Below are 12,055 nucleotides of genomic sequence, written 5' to 3' on the forward strand. Positions count from 1 at the left end.
GAGAATATTTTAGATTGTATATGAAACCAGCACATTGTACCCCTTGATTGCACTAATGTACACAGCTATGATTTAACAATAAAAAAAAAAAAAGAAAGAAAAAAAAGAACAGCTTAGAGTTTAATACCCTCCTTTTACAGATGGAGCTGTTAGCTTCCAGGGGAATAAAGCCAATTCTAAAACCCCCTCATTGAATCCGAGGCTGAGGAGCGCGGGAAGAGCTAATTCTTACCTATAGGTCAACTTTCAGGGGCCCATGGAGATGGCTTCACCCAAAACTGGGTTTCCCCAAACACATGACTCTTGAAATCCCCTAAGCTCTCCTCATTGATTGGGGGGACAAGAGAGGTATGTGGGCAAACACCATCTGCCTGTGACAGCTAAGAGAACGCAGAAGCATCTCCTGGCAAGTAAACCGTCTGGGCAGCCTTCCTGTCACCTGAGGCAACTGTTATTACAATGGAAACTCAAATCATGCCCATTAAATGTTCTCCCAGGGTTTAGCTATGTCAGGACCAAGTTAGAGGCCTAATCTCATTCTTTCATTCATTACTGGGTGCTTAAATCTAATGCCCTATGATGGGCATTGGGAACTGAAGGGTAAATAAGACCTAGTCCTGCCCGTCAAGAACTCACCATCTAATGTGGGAAGGTAGATAGTCAAATAGGGAATTATAATTCAATGAAAGGACTTAGTGAAAACTTAAGTATTCATTATCTAGCCTCTGCCCCTTGTGTGTAAGCAAGAGTCATCATTATCAGAAATTGTTAATAAAATATGTGGTCATTTGTAAGTTTAATTCTCATACATTTAGTCTTCATGTCTCCATGAGCTCCTCTTGGCTCGAGTTCAAGTGGTGGTATGTACCCTTCACCCAGCTCCCTCCGATGGTAACATCTCACATAACCTCAGTGCATTATTAGAACCAGAAATTGACATTAGTCCAACAGAATTAACTTGACTAAAGACCAGCCAAACTCCTTGCTGAACACCAGAGTCTGGCTCTGCCTATAACATCAACACCCTTTTTTCTGGGTGTTAGTCAGACTGTCTCACAGTATGTGTGATCATTTATAAAATGAAATCACCATCCTTGCCACGTTATAGAATTTTCTGAAGTCAATGTAAGTGATATCGGAAAACTATTCAAAGCACCCCCAAAGTTATTGACAAAAGGGCACCTCGCAGCTGTCAACTAAGAAATAACTGGGTGGGTGGCACCTGTGGCTCAGTGAGTAGGGCGCTGGCCCCACATACCAAGGGTGGTGGGTTCAAACCCAGGCCCGGCCAAACTGCAACCAAAAAATAGCCAGGTGTCATGGTGGGTGCCTGTAGTCCCAGCTGCTCGGGAGGCTGAGGCAAGAGAATCGCGTAAGCCCAAGAGCTAGAGGTTGCTGTGAGTCCTGTGACATCATGGCACTCTACTGAAGGCGGTAAAGTGAGACTCTGTCTCTACAAAAAAAAAAAAGAAAGAAAGAACTGGGTAAAAGGAAATTGACAAGAAGACTGAACAGGTGGTTGAAAGAGGATAATTTTATTATGAAAAGACAATGAAAGGCCCATTGGGAAATTGGTGGCATCTTCGAATAATTTTGTGAAAATGACTCTCTGTGTGATCATGGTATTAAACTTGTAGAAAAAGATGTCATGTAACACTTTCAAACAAATTTTTATCAGAAAATTACCTCTGAAATAAAAGGAATATATATTAGCCCTGGCTTTATACTCTATTCATTTTAAGAAAGTGCAATATTGCAATTATAATTTGGACAGCTAAAGACAGAAAAATATTCATAAATTTTAGTTTCACTTAGTTTCATCTTTAAGGCAAAGTCTCAAGCAAATCCTTTCTTTCCTTTCAGTATTGACTATGAAATTTTAGTCTTTGGCCAGGTGTAGTGGCTCACACCAGTAATGCTTGTACTCTGGGAGGCTGAGGCTGGCATATTGCCTGAGCTCAGGAGTTCGAGACCGGTCTGAGCATGAGTGAGATCCCATCTCTAAAAATAGCTGGGTGCTGTGGTAGGCACCTATAGTCCCAGCTATTTGGGAGATGGAGGTAAGGGGATCACTTGAATCCAAAAATTTGAGGTTGCTTTGAGCTATGATGCCATGGCACTGTACCAAGGATGACAAAGTGAGACTCTATCTCAGAAAAAGAAAGAAAGAAAGAAAGAAAGAACGAATGAACGAACAAAAGAAAGAGAGAAAGAGAAAGAAAGAAAGAAAAAGAAATTTTAGTCTCATTCCAACTGGATTCACTTTTACTTGACTTTCTCTGGCACTAATCATCTGTGAAGATTAAGAATCTCCTTTGCAGGGCAAAGGACATAATAACTAGTTCTGTCCGGGAAATATGAGGAAAGGCTTCTGGTAAGTAACATTTGGGCTGGGTATTGAAGGATATATAGGAGTTAACCAAGTAAAGATGAGGGGGAAAGCTATGCAGTTAGAGATAATTGTACATATAAGTCAACAAACCAGAAGGATGGAAGGGCATACTTTCCTTTCAGATGCTGTGTGTGGGCAATGCCGTGGTTGCGGCAGAGTAGATGTAATAGAGTAGAGAAAATTCTGTGTGACAGATGAGACTGTGGAGATGGGAAAGAACCGAACTGAAGAGCTGATACTTCTTCCCCAGGCAGTAGGGAGTCACTGACGTGTTATGAGCTAAGGAAGAACATGATGAGTATTGTGGTTTAGAAAGATTCCTTTACCTGCTGCTGGGGATAATTCTGAATGCAAGAAAACAAACTTTAGGGGCGGCGCCTGTGGCTCAAAGGGGTAGGGTGCCAGTCCCATATGCTGGAGGTGGCGGGTTCAAACCCAGCCCTGGCCAAAAACCACACACACACACACACACACAAATAATAAAATAATTAAAAAAAAAAAAGAAGAAGAAAGAAAATAAACTTTAGAGAGTGTGGTTAAGATACTCTTGATTAGGCTTGGCGCTCATAGCTCAGCGAGTAGGGTGCCAGCCACATACACCGAGACTGGTGAGTTCAAGCCCAGCCCAGGCGTGCTAAACAACAATGACAACTGCAACCAAAAAATAGCCTGGCATTGTGGTGGGTGCCTGTAGTCCCAGCTACTTGGGAGGCTGAGGCAAGAGAATCTCTTAAGCCCACGAGTTTGAGGTTGCTGTGAGCTGGACTATAATGCCAAGGCACTCTGCCAAGGGCGACAAAGTGAGACTCTGTCTCAAAAAAAAAAAAAAAAAATACTCTAGATTAGACCACTATGTGGAGTCAAAGAGTGAAAGTTGTAAGCAAGATCCATAGGCATTAGCAAAAGCTGAATTCAACTACACCCTAAAGGAACTTAACTGGACTCCCAAGCTTGAAGATCACCTACAATAAGCTAATAAGGAAATGAATAGCTCACAGTCAAAACAATCACACACAGAGAGAAAAAGAAGCATAGGACCATGAATGAAAACAAGTAGAAACAATAGACAGCAGAAACAGACCCTCAGACTTTGTATATCAGAACATAGATACAAACCAAGTTTAAAATTAGAGGTGTGCTGGGTGGCGCTTGTGGCTCAAAGGAGTAGGATGCCAGCCCCATATGCTGGAGGTGGCGGGTTCAAACCCAGCCCCCGCCAAAAACTGCAAAAAAATAAAATAAAATTAGAGGTGCGCTTAAACTAGCTCATGTTAGCTCATCAGAGCTGACTGCAAATGCCTTTCCCAATTCCATGTTCAACAATATCATGCTGTTAGTATGAAATTGGACATGATGGGAGTACTCGTACCATGGAAGCTGACAACCATTATAAATTAGGGATTTTTTTTTTAAAGAGAGACTGAGCCAGTTGTTTAACATTTCCTAGAAGACCACTGACTATATAGTGTGTCCTAAAAGTCACTCCTAAAGTCACCCTACATAGGGAAAGTGGGAAATTGTAGCTAAATGTACCTTTAGCTACATAAGTCATTGTAAAATCTTACAAAGAGGTGGCCAACATATAGAAAATATTTTGTAAATATTTTGTAAAATTTTGTAAGGACTATTTTGTAAGTAAAGGCACAGTTACAATTTCCTATTTTCCCCATGTATGACTACCTTAAGAATGACTTTTGGGACATCACACTCTATATTTAAAGCCTGAAAGAGAAGCCTGAAAAAAAAAATAATAATCAGGCCGGGCAGGGTAGCTCATACCTGTAATCCCAGCACTATGCGAGGCCAAGGCAGGTGGATTGCTTGAACTTACAAGTTTGAAACCAGCCTGAGCAAGAGCAAGATCCCATCTCTACTAAAAATAGAAAAACTGAGGCAAGAGGATCACTTGAGCCCAAGAGTTGGAGGTTGCTGTGAGCTATGATACTATAGCACTCTACCCAGGGTGACAGATTGAGACTCTGTTTCAAAAAAAAGAAAAAAGAAAATAATAATCAGGGATCAGCAAATAAGAAAATATAAAGAACAACTGGGCATATTTCACAAGGAACAAAATAGAACTTCTAGAAATGAAAAATAAAACTAAAATGAAAATTTAGTAGATAGATGAAATGGCAAATTAGGAGATTTTCTTTTCTTTTTCTTTTTTTTTTTTGAGACAGAGTCTCAAGCTGTCGCCCTGAGTAGAGTGCCGTGGCATCACAGCTCACAGCAACCTCCAGCTCTTGGGCTGAAGCTATTCTCTTGCCTCAGCCTCCCAAGCAGCTGGGACTACAGGCACCCACCACAATGCCTGGCTATTTTTCTGTTGCAGTTGTCACTGTTGCTTTAGCTGGCCCTGGCCGGGTTGGAACCACCAGCCTTGATGTATGTGGCTGGCACCCTACCCACTGATCTATGGGCACCACCAAATTAGGAGATTTTCTGATTCACTAACTACAGACAAGAAAGATACATTAAAAGTGATAGGTGTAACATAAAGCTAATTCTAGCTTCAGAAGTAAATAATAGAGAAAATGGGAAAGAGGTAGTAGACACAGGCAGATCTTAGTCTATATGTACGTGCACCTACTCTGGAGGACGTTTCTCTCTTAGACCTTGAGATAACATGACTTCATAACATAGAACAAAGTGCACTCTGACCTGGAAACTTTGACCTTAGGTTACTAAATCCAATTTACCTGCTTTGACTAGTTAATCTATGTCCCACTGACATTTCAGAGCAGAGCTGGTCTACTGCCCTGCACTGCGCATCACAATCTCCAAGTGATGCTTCCTGGTTTTCTCTTAAGGTCAATTTCCCTCTCAAAGAGATATTTATAGTGCTAGTCTCATGCTTTCCTGTCTCAGACGAGAGGCTTACCTTGTTTGGTTTTAAAAGCTGTTGAGATATTTTCAAGGGACTTTAGGTTTAGCTTTAACTAATAAGGCTGTGATTTTCCTCATTGTTTTGTTCCCAGCAGTGCCCCACTTGAGTTAGGCACTCAATCAATGAGTGAATTTGTTGGATAGCTACTTGCCAGAGGTACATGTTTTTTGTTAACATGTGATGAACACCATTTCTCAGATGAAGAAATTAAGGCATATAAAAGGGCATCTTCAAGCTTGTACATGGTAGAGCCGTGATTCAAATCTGCAAATACTAATAAAACCTGCCACTCCTTCTTGTCCTATGGTTGGCTGTATTTTAACACTGCAGTTGACTTAGAATAATGTTATCGCTGCCATAGGTTATACAGTTATATTAGTATACACCCATTCCACAGGATAGAGAGAATCCAAAGTCCAGGCTTAGGTCAGGAAGGAAACAATTCCCTTTACTATGATGGTGTAAACTTATACTTTGTGTTATCTGAGATCCTTCAGGAAGCAGACATCAAGATTGGGAAATTCCCTCTGAGAATTAATGGGAGAGAGAGGAGGAATATGAGAGGGCAGGGAAGGCAGATCTGACCCTTGAGGGGAGAGAGAGAGAGAGAGAGAGAGAGAGAGAGAGAGAGAGAGAGAGAGAGAGAGAACAGGAGGTTCTGCATGAAGAGCCTCAGACTGCGGGGTAGCCCTGAGAAGGCTCAGCCAGGCACTAGGGAGCCCACATAGATAGGACTTAGAGCCCACAGTACTTAGAAATAATGAGTCCTTGTTTTATTGCCACATTTAGTCATTGCCTGGGGACTACCTGGGAAGCACCTGGCATCAATTGACAAGCTGAGAAAGTGCCTGAAGTCACCCATGGCTAGGGGATGTCCACTGGCCACCTGCCCCATGGCAGGGCTCTTAAAGAGAGCTGAGTGGTACATCTCCGTCTGCCACAATCTTGATCATTTGCAAAGGACTTGAAGCACCCTAGCTCTGCGACCAAGGCAGAGGTTGAGCTTACAATCCTGTAGGCTTTAACAGCAGATACTCCCTGCTTAAACCCTGGCAGTTGCTGGCTGTGTGACTTTCATAGGACGCCAGACGTCTGTGAGCCTCACCTTCCTGTAACTCCCCAATTCCTTCTGTGTTAACCTCCTGTTACTGGTCGGTCCCCTCTACATGAACCACTGGAAGAAACAAATGATATTTCCACATCGGGTCAAATTCCATGTCCACAGGCAGTCCCAACACCCCCTTATTAAAAGCGTCCAGAGGAACCACATAGACATGTCATGATTTTGGTTCTGAATCTTCTTCAACTTTATAAATCAAGGTAATAATAAGAATGCCTACCTGTAGGCTATCGTAGAGAATGCTGAGTTGAAGTAGGTGATGTATGGTGCCAGAGGTGCAGGGGGATAGTATTTCTGTTGGAAGTATGGAGATGGTGGAGGGGATGGAAATCATGAAGGTGGTGGTGCTGGTAGTGGAGGGAGTGGTGGGAATGGTGTTTCCAACAGAAGTGCGAGAAATAGCAGTAGCAATGACGGAGGGGATGGAAACCACGGTGATCACAGAGGTAGTAGGGAGAATGTGGAAGTAGCAGAGGAGGAGATGGTGGCCATAATGGAATGGTGAGAGAGATGGTGATGCTGACGATTGCGGTGGTGATGATGGGAGTGGTGATGACGGTGGAGGTGAGGATGGGGGTGGTGGAGGGAGAGAGGGTGAAACTAACTCCTGTACCCCACTTGGCCAGGTCTCCTGACTCCCGCTTTTGGCCCACAGGAGCCACATCCTGTAGATGACATACCAGTCCCTGCCCACTTTCTCCACTGCCCCAAGTCACAAACCAGGAGTCAACTCATGTGCCTTAAGGGGAAACCCAAGAAACAAAGGTAGCTGTCCATATTCCTGAACAGTGGCCAAGGTGATTCAGACTGAGATGCAACAGCCCATGGCCCAGGTCTGTGGGCAGACACCGCAGCCACAGGGACTAGCCGGCTGTGCCTGAGGACCCAGGGAGCTAGTCTCCCCAGCCTCTCAGGGGGAAGGAGCCAGCCCAGCAGGTGCTGTGCTCCTGGCCTTCTTCTCCTTTTGCAAACCCACTGCCTGGTGTCCCTCCCAGGTTCTGCAACTCTACTTCTTGGGGCTACACCCACAGAGCGAGATGGTTAATGACGACCTTGAATTGTTTTTGGTGATTGTATACAGACAGTGCCTAGCTCCCTGCTCTTCTCACTGAAGAAATGGTGTCTGAAGTTTTGTATTATACCATCGACCTCCAGCTAGAGGAGCAGGCGTTAGAGAGAAGGTGATTGCCTTCAGCAGGTAGGTGCCCTCAGGGCTGCCGGAGTCCTAAGCCTTGACCTGGAGAGCTAGAGATAAGCATTTTGCATGTGACCACCTGCACTTCTCCCTTGTAGTGGACCCCTCAGCACCCTCTCTTTCTCCTTTTTCTAGCCTCAGGTCACAGGTTTCTTGTCCTTTAGGCCCTAGTACAGGGGTAGGAAAACTTTCTGCATTAATTTAGCTATAATCAAATAAGGCCACGTTCAAGAAACTTCAGTTAGATATTCTGAAAAACATACGCTATTTTATAAAAATCTAACTACTATGAACTTAATAATTTCAAAAAATGAAAACTGTTTGTTGTCCTGTGGCTCAAAGGAGTAGGGTGCCGGCCCCATATACCGGAGGTGGTGGGTTCAAACCTAGCCCCAGCCAAAAACTGCAAAAAAAAAAAAAAAAAAAAAAAAAAAAACACAAAGAAAGAAAACTATTTGCTAATTTAATTTAATTCATTTATTTTTGAGACAGAGTCTTACTTTGTCACCCTCAGTAGAGTGCTGTACTGTCATAGCTCACAGCAACCTCAAATTCTTGGGCTCAAACAATTCTCTTGCCTCAGCCTCCTGAGTAGCTAGGACTACAGGCGCCCACAAGGCCCAGCTATTTTTAGAGACAAGGTCTCACTCTGGCTCAGGCTAGTCTGGAACCTGTGAGCTCAGGCAATCCACCTGCCTCCGCCTCCTTGAGTGCCAGGATTATAGGCGTGAGCCATCGCTCCCGGCCCTGTTTGTTAATTTTAAAGTTAACTAACCTTTTAGTAACTTTGTGGTGTCTGCATCTTTGTTGAAAAGCATGAAGGTCCCCAGTTTCAGCTGATCCTCTAGATGGGTACCAGTCACATGTAACCTGACAGGCCATCTTGATTTGGAGTAGGTAGGAGAAAGTAGATTCAAAGCAATAAGTGGTTGAAAAACAGGGAAGCATTTTTTGGGCAGGCAGCCTAAGGAATGGGTATTCTACCACATTTTTATATATTTTAATTGGGTCTTTCTTAGCATCAAACAATGACTTTAAATGGTCATTGTTTGAGAACTCAATCAATTCCCCCTGCAGTTCTTTAGGTGTGTTGGTGATAATCACTAAAATCAACTTTAGTGATCAACTTTTAGGTTGAGGATGAAATGCTAATTTGAGCTTGAAGTCATGATTCTCAAACTCAGTGAACCTTTCATCATATTCTCTAATAGGTCTATAATACCTGTGTATTCTTTAAACAGTTCACATTTATCATCCTGCTCATCAATGACTTTTGCTAAGGGAGGAAAATGTCACACTCTACTGAGGGTGACAAAGTGAGACTCTGTCTCAAAAATAAATAAATTAATTAAATTAAATTAGCAGTTGAAGTGTTTTGAAAAAAGATACCTTTTTTGAAATACTTGGATTTTTTGCCACATATCCTATATAGACTTAGTTTTACTTGGAAAGAAATGTTCAAGTCATTTTGATTTGACATGATATCACACAGAAATTCCTGTAGAAATATGCTTTAAATAATTTACATTGCTGATTCTTTTCTTCATAAAATTTAACTATATGTTTTCACAGATATAAAATTCTGGCCCCTATTACAGCCAACAACTTTAGAAAGTTTCAGCAAATCCACACTGAATACCTTGTTCAATTTAAGCATTTTTGTTTGTTTGTTTGTTTAGAGACAGAGTCTCACTTTATCACCCTCGGTAGAGTGCTATGGCATCACACAGCTCACAGCAACCTCCAACTCCCAGGCTTAGGCGATTCTCTTGCCTCAGTCTCCCAAGTAGCTGGGACTACAGGCGCCCACCACAACGCCCGGCTATTTTTTTGTTGCGGTTTGGCTGGGGCCAGGTTTGAACCTATCACCTTCAGTAATCAGGGCCGGTCTCCTACCCACTGAGCCACAGGCGCCGCCCTCAATTTAAGCATGTTACAAAACTGTGCCATGTTTTCATTTGCATGGATATAGTTGACAATACTTTCAACTTGTTGCAAAGTGTCACTTAAAATAGCAGCTTTTCACAAGTTGCCGAAGTCTACACCCACATAAACATCCAAAGGGCTTAACTGACTCTATACACGGATACGGAAACAAGAAGAAGGATATTGATTAAGAAGAAATTATAGATATCACAGTATAATTTGTCACTGTAAGTACTATAAGGCCTTCCTCTTAAAGAAAGACCTTCTAATTCTAAAGCTTTAAACACAGTATGTAAAAATTTACCACTAGCATCAAAAGCATTCAACTTAGTAACAGTAATCAAATAATTTTTTTTTTTTAAGTTGGGGTCTTGTTCTGTCATCCAGGCTGGAGTGCAGTGGAATGATCATAGCCCACTGCAGCCTCAAACTCCTGGCTTAAGTGATCCTCCTGCCTCAGCCTCCCACGCAGCTAGGAGTATAAGCATGAGTCATTGCACCAAGCTCAATAATTAAATAATTCTAAGAAAGGTAGAAAGCAATTGAAGCAGCTTCAAAAATACACTACTGGGACTTGATCAAACTAAAAAGCTTCTGCACAGCCAAGAACACGGTAAGTAAAGCAAGCAGACAGCCCTCAGAATGGGAGAAGATATTTGCATGTTATGTCTCAGACAAAGGTTTAATAACCAGAATCCACAGAAAACTCAAATGCATTAGCAAGAAAAGAACAAGTGTGAGGGAGGTGGGGCGGATGGGCGGAGGGAGGGTAATTGGTGGGATTATACCTGCGGTGCATCTTACAAGGGTACATGTGAAACTCAGTAAATGTGGAATATCAATGTCTTAACACAATGACTAAAAAAATGCCAGGAAAGCTTTATTAACCAGTGTGATGAAAATGTGTCAAACGGTCTATAAAACCAGTGTATGGTGCCCCATGATCGCATTAATGTACACATCTATGATTTAATAAAATAAAAAAAAAAAGAAAAAGAAAATAACAAGTGATCCCATCGCAGGCTGGGCAAGGGACTTGCAGAGAAACTTCTCTGAAGAAGACAGGCGCACAGCCTACAGACATATGAAAAAATGCTCATCATCCTTAATCATCAGAGAAATGCAAATCAAAACTACTTTGAGGGTGGCGCCTGTGGCTCAAGGAGTGGGGTGCCTGTCCGATGTGCTGGAGGTGGCGGGTTCAAACCCAGCCCCAGCCAAAAACCACACACACACACAAAAACTACTTTGAGATATCATCTAACTCCAGTAAGATTAGCCCATATCACAAAATCCCAAGACCAGAGATGTTGGCGTGGATGTGGAGAAAAGGGGACACTTCTACACTGCTGGTGGGAATGCAAATTAATTCGTTCCTTTTGGAAAGATGTTTGGAGAACACTTAGAGATCTAAAAATAGACCTGCCATTCAATCCTACAATTTCTCTACTAGGTATATACCCAAAAGACCAAAAATCATGTTATAACAATGATATTTGTACCGGAATGTTTATTGCAGCCCAATTCATAATTGCTAAGTCATAGAAAAAGCCCAAGTGCCCATTGATCCACGAATGGATTAATAAATTGTGGTATATGTACATCATGGAATATTATGCAGCCTTAAAGAAAGATGAAGACTTTACCTCTTTCATGTTTACGTGGATGGAGCTGGAATATATTCTTCTTAGTAAAGTATCTCAGGAATGGAAGAAAAAGTATCCAGTGTACTCAGCCGTATTATGAATCTAATTTATAGCTTTCATATGAAAGCTATAACCCAATTATAACCTAAGAATAGGGGGAAGGGGGAGAGGGAGGGGAAGGAGGGGAGAGGATGGGCGGAGGGTGGGTGATTGGTGGGATTACACCTGCGGTGCATCTTAGAAGGGTACATGTGAAACTTAGTAAATGTAGAATATAAATGTCTTAACACAATAACTAAGAAAATGCCATAAAAGCTATGTTAACCAGTGTGATGAAAATATGTCAATTGGTATATAAAACCAGTGTATGTGCCCCGTGATTGCATTAATGTACACAGGTATAATTTAATAATAAATTAAAAAAAAAAAGAAAGGTAGAAAGAAACTCGAATTCGGAATGGAATTCAAACCCTTCAACACCTTCCTATGGTCCAAATAGTCACTGCCCCTGAGGCAAGTTTAATTCGGTCATTTTATGCTGGGAATTGACAATTTAAAGACATTAGACTTTGATACACATGTAGACAAGCAGTCTTTTCTTTCAAATAATCAGGGTTTTTTTTTTGTGGAAAAAAGGTCAAAGAGAACCCTGAGGGCACATAATTTATAACAATTCTGGAAGGAGTTACAGGTGGGCATTCATAAGTGCCAGTGTCACCAAAGGTGTGGCAACTATACTAGCAGCTAAATTCATGAGAAGATTCCAGAGTACCTGTGTCTGAATTACAAATCCTTAGCAACTGGTTTTAAGAGTTTCTTCTCTTTGGCTAGGTGCAGTGGCTCACACCTGTAATCCCAGCACTCTGGAAGGAGGCCGGAGGATCCCTTG

At 42.1% G+C, this 12,055-nt stretch overlaps 1 protein-coding gene across 1 annotated transcript in view; it reads right to left on the reverse strand.

The window, feature by feature from the left end:
* Window positions 1-1,268: 1,268 nt before the first annotated feature.
* Window positions 1,269-12,055, reverse strand: part of DEXI (Dexi homolog) — an 86,571-nt gene continuing 75,784 nt past the window's right edge. The window contains exon 2 of the mRNA XM_053554145.1: window positions 1,269-1,453. The gene's annotated coding sequence lies outside the window, so the exon portion shown is untranslated. The remainder of the gene's footprint in view (window positions 1,454-12,055) is intronic.

The sequence above is a fragment of the Nycticebus coucang genome, chromosome 12 (genome assembly GCF_027406575.1).
Source record: "Nycticebus coucang isolate mNycCou1 chromosome 12, mNycCou1.pri, whole genome shotgun sequence".
NCBI classification, from domain to species: Eukaryota; Metazoa; Chordata; class Mammalia; order Primates; family Lorisidae; genus Nycticebus; species Nycticebus coucang.